This window comes from Ovis aries, chromosome 12 (genome assembly GCF_016772045.2).
Source record: "Ovis aries strain OAR_USU_Benz2616 breed Rambouillet chromosome 12, ARS-UI_Ramb_v3.0, whole genome shotgun sequence".
Lineage (NCBI taxonomy): Eukaryota > Metazoa > Chordata > Mammalia > Artiodactyla > Bovidae > Ovis > Ovis aries.
In genome coordinates this window covers 48,488,085-48,504,183 of record NC_056065.1, presented here as the reverse complement: position 1 = coordinate 48,504,183, position 16,099 = coordinate 48,488,085, and the positions used below count along the sequence as shown (strand labels likewise).

Here is a 16,099-nt window from a genome sequence, read left to right as displayed (position 1 = left end):
CCTATATGCTAGTTGTACTCATTGTAAGGGTAGGGAATATGGAGATTTAGCCGCAAATATTGGGTCAACAAATGAAAACCCTTCACCAATGTTCCCTTTAAGATCTATTTAGTCTTAAGATAGTGATAAAGTTACATTTTTGCATAGCAAGGACACTGATTTATAACAAAGTACAGTGATCTATAACAAAAGAGAAAATTCGTTAACTCAAAAAGTCTAGTATTGCTAACATCAAAAACTACTATATTTCCTTTTCTATATTCCAAATACATTGATTAATATATTCCCAGGTGCCTAAGGGTATGGAGGCCTGGCGGCAATCATTGACTCAACAATGAGAAAAGCCCTATGCTAATTAAGACTTTCAAAATTCTCCAAACTCTCTGTGCTGTTTATGGTTGAGAGGTTGTCACACAAGCTAGTCTGTCAGTAGAGAGGTTTGACCTGAGACACCCTAGTCACACCCAGGGCAGGGAATTAGCAGCAATAATTGGCACAATAAATGAAAAACCCTTCACCAATATAATTCCTAATCAACCCACTATACTATACTAAGAATTTTCTAACTTCTCAAAAGAGTCTGTGTTTAGAAAGTTTTAAAGCATCTCATGCCTCTCATGGTTGGGAGGCTGTAAACAATCACATGTGGCCAGATAAACCTGCTCAGGCAGGCTAGAGAACCTTCAGAGGAGTTTGTAAGTTGAAACACTCTTGTCACACCCAGGAATTTTTGTTAACTGGAGCTTCACGTTTACTCCTTCTCCGAGAGAACCGGTGGGGAACAGCCCCCCATAAAGTCAGAGGTGTAGGCGAGAGCATGAAACAGTAAAGTAGATAGACTCTGGTTTTGGGGGTAGATGCTCGGGAACAGGGGGTTTCCTGAGGCTTGATCAGGCCTTTGCGTATGCCAAGCCTCCTTCCTCATGACCTTTGCCATGGGCGGAGTTCCTCACGCTGGCCCCCGGCAACTAACGCTTTCATCCTTTACACATATTTAACTTGCTAGACATAAGATGCTTATAAAACAGCCCATTTCTCCCCTCATGCTGGCCATGCTTGGAACAAAGTTTTGCTCCTGGGATTCTGAGCATCCTCCTACCTACCAGTTAAATCCAGGTAGGTTTGGCTGTGTGGAGGCAGGCTTGTCCCTGGCAGGTAGGGCTGTCAGTGTCCAGATTCTATTTCTGGTTGGGGGTCCGAGAGATGGAGGAAGGGAGAGGCTCCCCTTGGGATCGTGGCCGGCAGACCGTCCCCATTGGCTCTTCCTGGGCTCCAGCTCCTCCTGGGCTCCAGCTCCTGGTTCTCTGGTTTGGAGAGCAGGGGGCAGAGGGGAGGGCTCGGCATCTCTGTAGTCCTCCTCCTCCACCCTTGGTGACCACTCTATGTCCTTATAACTCAGTGAAGCTGGACATCTGGGTTCCAGCCAGGACCACCCAAATGCCAGACCAGTGCCATGGGCTTTGCCTGGCAGAGGTGGGATTTGGGTTGGCAGGTGACCATGCTGGGGGCTATCCCGAGAGACAGGCTCTCCAGGGTCATGGTTTGGACCGTGGTCTTGGTGGCACCGGTACCTTGCTTGCTGTCTGTTGTCGGCGATTCATCGTCATCACATTGGAGGCACATTAACAGTGCCCATGGCTGGAGGTGGGGGTGGCCCCTGGTCAGGACAAGGGTGTGGAGGGGTCTGCGGTTGTGTCGGCCAGGGCATCTCTCTCCACCCCTTTCTGGACCCACAGACCTGTAAGCCCCTTGCATGGGGGGACAGACATGGTTTCAAGAGGGCGGACGCCCTGTTCCCAGGAGAGTGGGCAGAGTCCTGGGACGCTCAAGGATGGTTTGTCAGGATCATTCCCCTTCCTGCCTGGGGCTCTGGAGTGTGTGTGCTGATTTGTGGATGTAAATTCGGTGGTGCCTCATGAGCACATTGCTCCCGTTGAATTTCTTCCTCTTGGCAGGGGGACAGCTATAATTATTTAGGAATTATAATAAGGATTTAGTAAAGGTGGTAGTGAGATGACAATGATGATGAGGTGACATGTAGGTCCATGAAGACGCTGAGACCTCGGGGGCCACCATCACTGACCTCGGAGGTGAGAAAATTGAGGCTGCAGAGGGCAAGTGCTGCCCCAGGGTCCGCCCACCTCTGCTCAGTGTGGTCTGGCTGGCACCCCCTCCTCCATCCTTGCTGTGACCAGTATGCCTGGTCCCCTGCACCCCTGGCCTTGCCCGGGGCCGCCCTCAACTATTGCCAGGGCAGGTGCGCTGGGCAGGCAGGCTCTCACTCCCAACTTCCACCACTTTCTGGCAGAAACAAACAAAGCAGTGGGTGAGTTATTTGCCACCTTCTCTGCATAAATCAGAGACATAATGTAGCTGCCAGGGTTCTCTCGCTGCTGCGTTCACGAGGCAATTAACTTGAAAATTGAATTGATGTGCATTGATTTTTTTTAATAAAGTTATTGTAATATATTCACTCGTTAGAATCTGGAGCTGAAAATAGACATTTTGCTTCTGATTACAGGGCCATCCGTATAAATCACATGGGGACGATAACAACACAACCCCTCATTGTGCAACTTCATTTCCTGTTAGAACGGAAAGGTCTATCACGGGGCTATTTTTCTTCTCCTGTGTGGAGGTTTGACACAATTGGGACCCCTGAGGCTTTTCTCCAGAAAACCGGGCTGAGGGTGGGGGGCGGAGCAGGGCGGGCTTTGGGACATGTCCGGGTCCCACAGGCTCGGGCCCGGCGTCTTGGGTTCAGCCCTGGGGTGGGTGGTACCGAGCAGGGACCAGTGCCCTGCCAGCTCTGAGTTCAGAGGAACTGATGTGATGGGGGGAGGGGTTGGCAATGTGGTGCCGCCCACAGGGCTGGGCAGACACCCAGACACAGGTTCCTAACCCCTGAACCACAGGCAGCCTCAGTGTTAGCCCCTGCAGGGAACAGAGGCCAACTGGTCTTTAGGCAAGTCTGCCAGTTAGAAATGTCTCCCACGCCTGGAGCCGTGGTCTGGGTGACCTCTTTCTGCTTTGTGTCCCTGGAATGGGAGGCCCAAGACAGTTCCGGAACCACCTGGCTTTGTGAAGTATCTACCCTGTGTCCTTCTGCTGGTCAGGCCTGTTTTATAGACCCCAGGGGCCCACAGGACCCCCAGCTTCTCCCACTGTCCTTCCAGAAAGAAGCTGAAGAACGGCTCAGGGCTGTGGCCCCTCAGAGCAGGGGCTGGAGCTGGATGAGCCCTGGGGCCTTTCCTGACGTGAGAGGGGCGTGTGCAGTGTTGCAGGGAGGGATGGCTGTGCTCCCTGGACCTTGGAGGATGCGTGTGGATTTGTGAAGCTTTGTGTCATACCCTAGAGACAGGCCCACCTGACCTCAGGGGAAAGGGGCCCTGAGGGGTGAGGAAGGAAGGTTCTGGTCTACATGAAGAGACCCAGTGCCAAGCTGGGGGTCCTGCAGTTGAGCTGCTGGGAGTCTATCTTGTGAGGGTCCTGGCTGTGGAGATGGCTAGATTTCACCAGACTGCCGAAAGGGTCAGTACTTCCTACCCAAATTAAGAACTCATTTGGCAAATGATTGGCTTGGCTCTATTTCCCAGACCCTGGGTGCCATGCTGACAGCTAAATTTCATGAAACTGTTAAAGCTGGTATTTAGGGTATGTTGGGGGTTTGGGGGGTGAGGAAGGAGGAGAGACCAGATCTCCGGGTCTAGGTATCTGTCCATGATAACACTGCTCTTTGACAATGAAACCACTGCCCACCAGGCTGGTCTGCCTACAGGCTCTTATCGGGGGCATCCCCTTGGCCCTCATATCCTCACTCCCCCCTCTCTCCCCACCACGGGTGGCCATGAATTGTCATTTAGGCTAAGCGAGCCAGAACCTCTCTGGCTGGAAGTCCTCACCTTGCTCTGCAGGAAGTGGGGAGGAAGGGCCTGTGGGGAGGATGGGGAGGTTTGCGGGCAGCTTCCAGATGTGTACTGGGGGTGCAGAGAGAAACACTGGTCCTGTGCCCAGGACCACCTTGAGAAGGGGTCAGGAACAGGCAGTGGAGATAAGTTGGGACTGAAGAAGCTAGGGACAGCCCACCAGAGAAATAGCAGGAGGTTGGGGCTCCAATATTTTGGGTTCCAGGTCACTGACCCATGTCCCTAGGTGGGCGGATGCAGGTTCCCAGGGCTGTCTACCTGTCTAGACTCTTTGGCACCTGCTGAATGCACCAACTCAATGGACATGAGTTTGAGTAAACCCCAAGAGGTGGTGATGGACAGGGAGGCCTGGCATGCTGCAGTCCATGGGGTCACAAAGAGTTGGACACGACTGAGCGACTGCACTGAACTGAACTGAATGCTTCAAGTGCTCTCATTGAATTTTATTATTTGCTCTTTGAGAGGCTGAACAGGCTGGAGAAGAGGACCCAGGGCAATGCTGGTTTGGCCACATCTGGGGGAATTTGGGGGACAATCACCCTGCTGAGTGTGTGAGACCAGGGTCTAAACTGGACCCCAGAAGCCCTCACCCATGCAGACCATTGGCGCTAGCTCTGCCCTGGGCAGAGAGGAGTAGCTGGTGCCACAGGACAGCACCTTCCACCCCTGGACTCGCATGGCTCTTCCACTTGCTGGGCTGTGTGCGCCTCCCCACCATGGTGGGCGGGATGATGGCCCCTCAAGATGTCCCATCCGAGGCCCCAGAACCTGTAAACGTGTGGCCTTCCTTCCATGGCTAAAAGGACTGTGCAGACAGCCCTGGGGGTCCTGAGATGGGGTCCTTCTGGATTGTCCAGCCCTATCTAATCACACAAATACTTAAAGACAGGAGACCTTCCCCAGTGTGGTTGGCAAGAAAAGACAGGTGATGGAAGCAGAGGGTGGAGGGATGTGCTTGGCAGGAAGATGGGCCACAAGCCAAGGAGTGTGGCAGCCTCTAGAAACTGGAAAAGGCAAGAACGAATCTGTCTGGGCCCCTCCAGTAGGAACACAGCCTTGCGGATGTCTAATTTCAGCCCCAAGGACTAACAGCAGACCCTTGAACTCCAGAAACGGAAGAGAACAAATTTGTCGTGTTTGAAGCCAGTCAGTTTGCAAGAGTTTTTTACAGCAACTGGGAAGCCACCCCAATTTCATTTTTCTGTCTATCTCTCACTCACATGTCCAGCCTGCTGCTGATGGCCTTACCTGTGCCATAAGCACCTGTATGGGGTGGGGCCTCAGGAGATGGAGAACGGAGCAGATGTGGCTCCTGGGAGGAGTCAGGGGCCATCCTACCCCAGCTAGAGCCATGACTGGGGCTTGCTGGTCCTTCCTAATGCCAACTCTCACGGGGGCTGTCCTGCCCCTTGCTGCCAGCCCAAGACGAGGCTGGTGCTTCTGTGTTTGACAACCCCTGCTCGTCGAGCTGTGGACTTCCGGTGCTGGGGCCACATGGCGAGTTCATATTAGGGCACCAGAGGAGCCCTTCATTGGGGGTGACGGCCACAGAGACAGGTGATGGAGTGCTGCACAGCCATCCAGCATTCACCCCCACGGGCCCCACGGATTATAAGGTGTGTGCCTCACCCCAAGGAGACATGGGGAGAAAGCCTGAGGGGGCGAGGCGGGCACAAGCTCAGCCTGACCCCACGTTCCCATCTCAACAGACAACCATGAGTGGAGACTGGCCCAGGCAGTGAGCTGGGTCTTGGCCCCTTAGGGCTCCCTGACCCTGAAATGGAAGTTAATGAGAACGGGACCTTGAGGTCCATGGGATGGGAGTCCTCAAAACTGGCCTCTCTACCTTAGAGGGAGTGGGTGTGAGGCGAGTGGCTATGGAGATGGGTCAGGCCCCGGGAGACTGGCAGCAGGAAAGTGGTTCCCACTGCCTGGACCTTGTGCTGAAGCGGTCTCTGAGTGTGTTCCCGGGGTGGGGGCGGGGGTGGAGCCTCACTGGGAGGGACAGCCTTCCTCTGGGCTTCTGCCTGTCTCTTTATAGCTCTCTCTATTTCTCTGTCTCTGTCTTCCTGTCCCCCCTGCCCATCTCTCTGTGTCTGTTTCACATCTTCTCTCTCTGTATATTTCTCTGTCTCTATCTCTGTCTCTGTTGAAAGCATGAGGATGTTGGATCTTACCGGGGTGTTTACACATGGGAAGGGAGGGCTCTGGTGCCCTGGGAGCCCCTTAAGAGCCCCTCCCCTTCCTGTCTCCTGTGACAGCCCTTGGGCCACCCTCCCAGGCCTGGGTCTTCTCTCTCAGCCTGTCTGGTGACCTTCAGAGCACTCGCAAGGCCTGGGTGCCTTCTTAGAGGGCAGGACTCACAGGGCCCCCACCTCCAAGGTTCCTTGACACCTGGAGGGACTACGGTGCATGCACAGGGCGCAGCGCTGGCCCGGTTCCCGCGGACACGCCATGAACAGCAGTGATGGCTGCTGCTGTTACAGCTGTGGCTGCTCCCGCCTCAGCCCCACCAACTTCCCTTCACTGTCTGTCATTCCCAGAGGAGGGGGTGCAGGGCTCAGGCTTGGCACCCTGGTCCCCTTGACCATCTGGTGGTCAGCTGCAGCAGGAACAGGCTGGAGAGGGGAGGGCTCCAAAGGGGGCCTTCTGCTACTCACAAAGCAGGGCCTCACGGGAGGCCAGTGCTTTGATCTCAGAATTCTCAGACCCCACACTGTGTGTTGGTCTTCCCTGGTAAAGAGTCTGCCTGCCAATGCAGGAGATGCAGGTTTGATCCTTGGGTTGGGAAGATCCCCTGGAAGAGGAAATGGCAACCCACTCCAGTATTCTAGCTTGGGAAATCCCATGGACAGAAGAGCCTGGTGGGCTAGAGTCCACAGGGTCACAAAAGAATCAGATGCAACTTAGAGACTAAACATCAACAGCAAACTCTTATGTAAGTTCTTCAGCCCCTATATTGTATTATGCAGCCCAAATTAAGATAGACTGCAAATGCACTTTCTAAACCATAAAGAGACCATGTGTCTGAAACAGAACCTGGGAACAGAGCACGTACCCTTGTCCCTCCCTAGAGCTTGGACCATCTGTCAGACCATGGGGCTGAGGGTCTGGTTGAGCTGCTTATGGCTCCTGGGCCCAGGGAAGCCACAGAGGTCTTTCCGGCAGGGCCAGTGAGGACCCTTGACCCTGGGCCTGCCCAGGAGGGCTGCTGCTGCTGCCCCTTTGTCCTGCTGGCCAAGCAGAGTGTGCCCGGGGATACCACAAAATACTTAGAAGAAAGTGGGCAGCTCTATTTATCTTCCCAAAAGTGTCCCTGTTCTTGACATGTCGTGTAAGGGCACGTGTTTAAATGAAAGCGTGGCTTTGAGCGAAAAACCAATTTGTTTAAAACAACCTGTGGAGTCGTGCGAGATGTGATTTTGACAAATGAGCACAAACTTCATGCGGGCAGAAGTGTTCAATTATGGATGAGCTAATTATCCAAGTGCATCGGGTCTGGACCGCCAAGATGTCTGCATGTCTCCACCTCTGGCCAGCCCCAGCCCGTCGGCTAGGATAATTAATGAAACCTCGTTCCTGAATTATTTTGCCAGGCACAAATAATCACTTATTTTTGTGATTCAACATCCATCGGGCGGGTGCACCATGGGGCTTTCCAGCTACAGTGGGCGTGGGAGGGGCCCCGGGCCTGTCGAGTGTCTGCACGTCGTAGGCGCTACTCAAGCTGGATGGGCTGTCTCTGGATTTAATGAAAGCTGCCCCTGGTGTGTGCTGGCAGGAGCCCCCTCCTTCTCATCTGTAGGGGCAACCTTCCATGAGCGCTGCAGAGGTGCCTGGTGGGGCCTGATGTCTCTGTGACTTTCCTCTATAGCTAACAGACAGACGAAGCCGGTAGGGAGAGAAGGCAGGGGTCCTAGAAGGAGCAGGGGGTGTCCAGCACCATTCTTTTGGGCAGGGCCAAACCTTGGAGGTGTTACTGGTTTGGTTTTTTTCACCTATCAGCTTGAGTTGAGGAATTACACTTCTGGTGGTATTCCCCTCCCCAGCCCCACCCCCCCTGCTCGGCCTCCTGACAAAGAAGAGGAAGCCGTCTTCATCTTTTAATTTATAAGGTAACACTAACCTTGTAAACTACCTGCTAACCAGATAGCCTGCTAATCTACGCTGTGTTTACTGTGTCTGGGCATTGTGCTATTTGACAGATACATTCTGCCTTCGTGTTTGCTGCATCCATGCTGGGTGATATAGGCAGTCGAGTGACTTCAGATCGAGAGGAGATAAATATTAATAGTTTGTTCAATCTCCCGACACGGGTGAACGTCAGAGCCAGGAATGGGGTGGAGACTGTCAGACTTCAAAGCCTCACTCCCAACTGGCTCATTTTACCACCTGAAGAGTAAGCGAGCACCTACCAGTTAGCTGGCAAGTGCAGCAATAACCAGGGTTTTTCCATTTCAAATAACTTACATCCCTGAGAGATTCATGTGACTGGCATCACCACACGTCTTCTACGGAAACCACAACTGAGTCTTCAAGGCACGTCTGTGGTCCATTCTAAAAGTTAAAAATTCAGCAAATATGTTTGCATTGCTGTAACTACGTAAACAGTGTTTGCTGCACAGTTGCATAGTATACTATAACATTACACTGGGGTACAAAGTATTCTATAATAGCAGCTCCTTTTATGTACAGATTTCTTCTTTCTGGAGACTCTTATTTCCTTTCCTTCCAGATCTGTATGATCTGTAGAGCCTTAAGTATTACTACTTCTAGCGTCTCTGTAACATTAAGTCTCTGGAGATGTAATGAAAAAAAAAAAAACCTCAATAAAGCCTTTCTTGGGATGTCCTGGTGGTCCAGAGGTTAGGACTCCATGCTTCAATTGCAGGGAGCATGGGGTTCGATCCCTGGTTGGGGGAACTAAGAGCCCACGTGCTGTTAAAACTAACAAACAAAAGCCTTTCTCCCCAATCTCCAAGCATCCCAGTGTGGCTGCTTAACTACCCAGTAGCAGTGGAGAAATCGCAACATTTCCTCTCTGAGTCTGAGCCGCCAGTTTCTCACTTGACTCCTTTATTACCCCTAGACCACACCCACAAGTAACTTTTCTTTTTTATTAATAAATCTTGTCTTTAAAATTAGGTTTAGATTTACAGAAAATTTGTAAAGGTGGTACAGAGCGTTCCCATGGACCCACACCCCTTTCCCCCATCAATAATATTAATGTGGTTCATCTGACTCAGTTAACGAACCAATATAGATACATCAGTTTAAACTAAAGTCCATAAATAGACAGTAATAGTTTAAGACTTTCCTTAGTTTTTACCTGACGCCCTTTTCTGTTCCAGGACCCCATCCCATCCAGGAGGCCACACAATGTTCATCATCACGTCTCCTTGGGGTTCCCTTGGCTGTGACAGTCTCTCAGACTTTCTTCATTCTTGGTGACCTTGATAGTTTTGGGGAGTACTGGTCAGAGAGTTCAAGGGCTGTCCCTTGGCAGGGATTTTTTGATGCTTTTCTCAGAGTTGGATTGGGGTATGGGGCTTCCTGGGAGGAACCACGAAGGTGCAGTGTTCCCCTCACCACATCTTGTCAACAGGATTCGATGCTCATGCTGACCCTGATCACCTAGCTCCTGCACTGTCAGGCTTTCTGCGGTGCTAACAGGTGGCCGGTGTGCTGCCATTGCTTTGTTATTTTATTCACATAGTGTGTGCGTCTTGCCTCCCGTCGCCTTTTCTGGAAATCACCCCATCAGGCTGTGGCCCCTGGGCCAGAGGCAGCCCAGAGGTGGCCGCATCAGGCTGGCTCCTTAGTGGCCGTTTGCTTTGTAACCAATGGATTCGGTCTCCTCTTCCTGGGGGGGTATTTTATTCCTCCTTACTGTATCTTCTGAGTGTCGTGGTTTTTCTGCTGGCCCCTCAGCGTCGCTCACATCTGGATGGAGCTGTAACCATTTCCGAGAGTGCTGCTCCTGCAGGCTGTGAGGTAGTCCACCCACCATCAGCCTCCCACTGACTGACTGTGGATGTCCCAACCATTTGGTGGGCTCGGGCACAACCAGCTGAGCCAGCAAATACTCTGAGCGTAGGAAGGGGCCATCACAGGGTCTGGTTCCAGCTGATCACTGCTGGCCAGCAGACCCCACCAGCCCCTGTCTGACCCTCCTCCATGTGGATGTTGTAGCAAGGCCCCTGCTTCCAGCGTGCGCTTCCCACGAAGGGGCCCTGCTTCCCGCAAGGACACAGGGTGCTGGATATCCACAGGAGAGAGGGGGACCACAAGAGGATGTGTTTCCAGAGAGATGAGCTCCTTGGAGCTTCTGTCCTTCAGAACACAGGCAGGTGTTTCTTCTTGGAGCTGATTTAACTGATAATATTACTGGTGACCATCTCAGAGTCCTTTCTGGGCACCCGGCACTCCCCAGGACTTCTCCTTGGACCCTCAGCAAGTCCCGTGTAATAGGAACTTCTTCTTAGCTCCACTGCCGGGGAGCAACTGAGGCTCAGAGAGGAGGATATTGAGTGTTTCAGGCTGGTCACTGGGGTCAGAGGTGTCCTCATGCAGCCAGTCTGAGCTGGAGAAGGTCAGATGCTGGGCTCCTGAGGGCAGTGCACTTGCCTGGGCCTGTCCATGGCACTCTTGCCTCGAGTTGGCTGGCCCCAAGGGCTACCTGGAGCCCCTCCGGTGGGGTGATGGAGGAGCAGCCCAGCCCTGTGAGGACTCCGGGACCCAGTGATGGCCTCGGGGCCCAGTGGTCGTGTAGATAGGCGAGGTGCTTACCTATGGTGGCTGCCCTGTTTCTGTGGGGGCTCCTGGCCAGACTGGGTAAGAATTTCCTGAGGGCTGGGTCTGCTGCTGAGGCTGGAAGGTGAGGGACGAGCAGAGAGAAACGGAGTAAGAAATGGGGCCAGAGGGACGGTGCTATGTTCCTGTGTGCGCCAAGAAAGTGAGGTCACCCACAGAAAAAGGCCCGTGAGGCTCGGTGTGGGAGGTGGTGCTGAGCTGCTGATGTCATGGAAAGCTACCTGGGGTTCACTCCCCCCGCTGTGGAAAGGAGCCCACGAGTCCGGAGCACCCTTCTTTACTGGGGTGATGAGTGACATGACGCATCGTAAGAGGGGTAGGGGGGATCCCGCCTGGGGTCAGAGTGTCAGGTTTGGATTGGACTCTGACACCCACTTGCCATTAGACGTGTGGGATCACACTGCTGAGCCTCAGTGGCTCATCTGTAAAGGGGGGCAGGTCCTCCCAAGGCCTGAGAGACAAGACGTGGTGGTCAAGGTCAGTGTGGTTACTGACCCTGGAGCAGCAGGAGGGTGGGAGACCCAGTCACAAAAGTGAGCAGACAGGAGGGCTCAGCCAGAGGCAGGCGACCACCTTCTACCTGGTCTCCCCGGGGAGGTCCGGCCACAGGCATGTGCTGGCAGGGCCGGGAGGGCTGGGGCTGGGGTGGTGTGCACCGCGTGCTCTGCTTGCAATTCCAGCTCCCTGTCTCCTTGGCTGTCTCAGAGGACAGACCCAGGAGATGCCTTTGCAGTCCTGCTCTTCGAGTGCTTGCTGGACAAGGGTTTGGGCGAGGGTGGGGCTCCTCCTACATCCTGAGTCATGCCCACACCCTCTCTCTTTCCTCACTCCAGGGAGTAAATGACCATCTTTCTACAGAAAAGGGACAGCCACCCTCTGGGGCAGGAGGGGTGTGGTCAGCCTTCCCTTCCTTCAAGGGAACCAGTTACACACCTACTGTGTGCCAGCTGGTCTTTGCTTGCTGTGGGGCTGGCTGTTCCTTGCCCTGCACATGCCATCCGGGATCTCTATGGGGCCGCAAGTCCTGTCCTTGTGTCCTGGGAGCGCCTGCTTAGGGATGGGCGTCTCTTTGTGGTGGGATGTGAGCAGGTGAGCCTGGGGAGCAGCCTGAAGGCTAGCTATGGGCTCCCTTCCAGAGATGGCCTTTCTGGCTGCAGAGAATGTCATTATGTCGAGAGGGTTGGGGCTCACCTGTGGGACCTCACATGATATTAACCACCCAGTGACTTTAGCAGGTGAATGAATTGCCTTCCTCTCCCCAGCCTGGGAAAAACCAAGTCTGAGTGGGTTTGTTCTCAAAGTGAATGCTCCAGTTGCACATGGGACAGTTTCACAGTAACAAGACGCGTGTATATAGTTTGCTCCAGACTGTCACCTCCAAGGGGCACTTTTCAACTCATCAGGACCACTGGGGATACCAGGGGTGTGCAGTGTGGAGGCTCCTGGCAAACACTGGCTCCTGGCAAACACTCCTTGATACAGTCACAGGTGGCAAGTTATTGGTCAGTGAGCCCTCTGCACAGTCCAGGAGAGCAGAGGGAACTTCCCCAGACCCTCCTGAAAAAAAAAAAGAAAGAAAGTGAAAGTGTTCATCACTCAGTTGTGTCCGACTCTTTGCAACCCCATGGATTGTAGCCCACCCGGCTCCTCTGTTCATGGACTTCTCCAGGCAAGAATACCGGAGTAGGGAGCCATTCCCTTCTCAAGGGAATCTTCCCAACCCAGGGATTGAACTTGAGTCTCCCGCATTGTAGATCTTTTTTTTTTTTTTTTTTTTTTTTTACTGTTAGAGCCACCTATACTCAAAGGGTGGCAGGACAGAGCAGGGCTCCTGTTCACGCTACCTGGCAAGAGAATAGGTCTCCTCCCCAAAGTATATATGTATAAATACTTCCTAAGGCTGAAAATGTGGGGTCACTTTCCTGTGGCTTCACACAGGGTTTTCGATAGTGGCTTGACATGCCACACTGAGACAGGGAAGGTGGGGATACTAATCATCTTGCTGGAAGTTGTTACCACTGTGATTTGTTGGCTTGGGGCAGGGGGAGTGCTCGGATGCCGAGTCAGAAGACGCAGAGTCGTCCTGGCTTCAGGATACTCTCATCTGCAGGGCTGGGCACATTTATCCAACACTTAAACCAATGGGGCAGAAGGTGGGTGGCCCCAGGGCTATGTGGACCCTGGACAGGCGGGTCCCCTTGGCTGAGCTGCATTCAGCTGACCCCCTTCTCCTGCCTCAAAACTCTGCCGTCCTCCCCAAACCGAGACTCCATCCATAGACCCAGCACCTCTCTCGTCTCTCACCTGGCAGGTCTCAGCTTGCTCAGGGTGGAAGCCGCCTTGGTTGTGTTTTCCTTGTACCAGCGTTTTCATGGCCACTGCTCTTGGCAATATGAGGCTGGCAATAAAAATAATTGATTGGAGGGATGTTGATAAAGCCCCGCTTATTGCAAACAGTAAATTAAAAGTGAGAACTCCACCTTTCTTCCCATCCAGGGAACAATAACCACTCGCAAGGGCTGGAGGAGATGGAGGACAAGATACAGAGCCATCGTTCAACTTCACCCATCTCACCGGCAACCTCATAAAAATTAAGGAATAATTTTTCAAAGAGATAAGGGCTGCAGGGACATGAAAAGCAAAACAACCAAACTGTTTCTGCCCTGAGGAGGTACACACAGGACGGGAAGGGATTTCTTTTCCCATTTTTAATTTACAAGAACCTTGTAAACCACAAATTAAAGCAGCAACAGCAATTCAGAAGGCTTGATTCATTAAGCCTTTATTTACCCTTAATGCCTCCAAAGGAAAATAATTTGGTTACTGAACATGAGTAATGGGCTCAGAGTGACACTTTCCCACACAAATCTCTGGCCCTTTTCGGGGTGGGGCTGCTGCGCGCTGAGCAGATGCTGGCCGTGGAGGGCGCCTTCTCCCACGGTCATTATTCTGGGATGCCCCACGAGTGGGAGGCCTGAGCAAGACAGCTCCTCTGGACATTTTGTTCCCAGCCTGCAGACAGGAGCACATAGGTCTCCAGTGGTCACTTCTAGGACTATTTCAAGTTCTCTTTTCCAACAAGCATGAAGTGAATCAAAGTCACCATTGTTTATAACAGACAGGGAGTAGGGGCCCAACAGAAACGTTTTAAGTGAATGAATGAAGAAATGAGTGAAAAAAAGGGCCAACACTGCACTGCCCTCTTGTGCTGGGCTTTGGGTGGGTGAGAGTTTCTGCAAGTACATGGCCTCACTGCATGTGTGTGTTTGTAAGTGGGATCCCCAGCACCTGAGTACTTGCTGCATGCCAGGCACTGTGCTTGGTAAGAAATCAATGTGGCCCCAGCTCCCTCAGGGTTTAAGGCCAAGGTGACATGGTCTTTCTCTCAATAACCTGCATTCTGGGACTTATTGGGTGGTTTCTGAGGTGGGAGGTGAGGAGGGCAGTGCAAGGGGAGTGAGGTGGGGGAAGCGAGGCTTTGGAGCTGGGCTGCTTGGAGTGCGGATGCAGATGTTGTGTTGCGTTCTGATCACTCGAAGATAACACATGTTTATCCTGGTGCCATTTTTGAGGCCAGGACTTCAGGCCTGGGGCACTGGTTGTGATCAAGCTCTGTGGGGCTGGGGTCTGACCTGAAGGCCTTTGGGGAAGGGTCTGCTTCTAGGCTCACTTGGCATTCAGTCTTTGAGACTTGGATGGAGGGCCTGAGTTCTGTACTGTCTGTTGGCCAGAGGCCATGTTTGGGCCTGGTCACTGGACCTCCTCTGGCCCACAGCACAGCAGCCCCATCAGAGCTAGGCAGATGCAAGGCAGAGAGGGAGGGCCAGCAAGACAGAAGCAAGAGCCCTCTGTGAGCCACAGGGATACCCCATCACCGTGTCATCTTCTGTTCACTGGGAGCAAGCCACAAGCAGCCCACACTCCAGGGAGGGACCACGGGAGAGGTGGACACGGGAGGCGGACCACTGGGGCTGCAGCAGATCTGCCTGCCCAGGTGAACTCACAGTTGCTTTCCTTGTCTGCCAGGTGAGGGGACGGTGACACCAATCCTACAGGCTGTTTAGAGACAAGGTGTGTTCTCAAAGCACTGAGTCTGGAGTCTCTGTGTTGAATGTCCTCAAAAAATACCGTCTTTTCTGGTGGCCCTGTTCCTGAGCCAGGATCCTTTGCCCAGTTCACAGCAAACCAAACACTGAGATGCCAAAGTCTGCACCTGAGAAGGGGTTTATTCACCAGGCAGCCAGGAGAGGAGAAGGGAGAACCAGTCTCAGAGCCCCCCACCCCTGCGAAGGCCAGGGGCTTGAGAAATCTGTGGGCAAAGAAGCAGGGTGGTCTTAGGTGTGGGGAAAGCAGATGGGAAAATGCGAGGTAACTGGTGTTCTGTGCAGGCAAACCGCAGTTACACGCTTGCTCATGGGATGCATGTTCAGAAATTTCAGTGCTTAGCGTGATCTGAGGGTTGGGTTGTAGCCCTCTGATGTCAAAGTCACTCATCAGACATCTGCACAGGTTGTTTTAGGATCAGTAGTCCTAACCAGTCTTACTCAGCTCGGGCTTGAACTAGACACAGCTGATTTGAAGTTTCTGGCAAACAACTCAGGCAAGCAACTTATAGTTTGGGCTACCTGAACCTTGGAGAGTATGCAGTTTGCACACTATAATTAAGTGAAGTGAAAGTGAAAGCTGCTTCCATGACCCAATGGACTATACAGTCCTTGCAATTCTCCAGGCCAGAATACTGGAGTGGGTAGCTGTTCCCTTTTCTAGAGGATCTTCCCAACTCAGGGATCAAACCCACATTGCAGGTGAATTCTTTACCAGCTGAGCCCAGGAATACTGGAGAGGGTAGCCTATCCCATCTCCAGGGGATTTTCCCGACCCAGGAATTGAACTGGGGTCTCTTGTATTTCAGGCAAATTCTTTACCAGCTGAGCTCCCTGGGAAGCCCTGCAGACATGGCAGTTGACAGGGTGTTGACAGGATGATGCTGTGAAAGTGCTGCACTCAATATGCCAGCAAATTTGGAAAACTCAGCAGTGACCACAGGACTGGAAAAGGTCAGTTTTCATTCCAATCCCAAAGAATGGCAACGCCAAAGAATGTTCAAACTACCACACAATTGCACTCATCTCTCACGCTAGCAAAGTAATGCTCAAATTTCTCCAACTAGGCTTCAACAGTACATGAACTGAGAACTTCCAGCTGTTCAAGCTGGATTTAGAAAAGGCAGAGGAACCAGGGATCAAATTGCCAACATCCATTGGATCATCCAAAAAGCAAGAGAGTTCCAGGAAAACATCTACTTCTGCTTTATTGACTATGCCAAAATCTTTGACTGTGTGGATCACAACTGTGGAAAA

At 52.5% G+C, this 16,099-nt stretch overlaps 1 long non-coding RNA gene across 1 annotated transcript; it reads left to right on the top strand.

Moving 5' to 3' along the window:
- The first annotated feature begins 1,011 nt into the window (after positions 1-1,011).
- LOC121816102 (uncharacterized) lies at positions 1,012-13,502 on the top strand. Its single transcript, XR_006055571.1, has 2 exons — positions 1,012-1,116; positions 13,236-13,502. It is a non-coding gene; the product is annotated as an uncharacterized LOC121816102 (long non-coding RNA).
- The last annotated feature ends 2,597 nt before the right edge of the window (positions 13,503-16,099 follow it).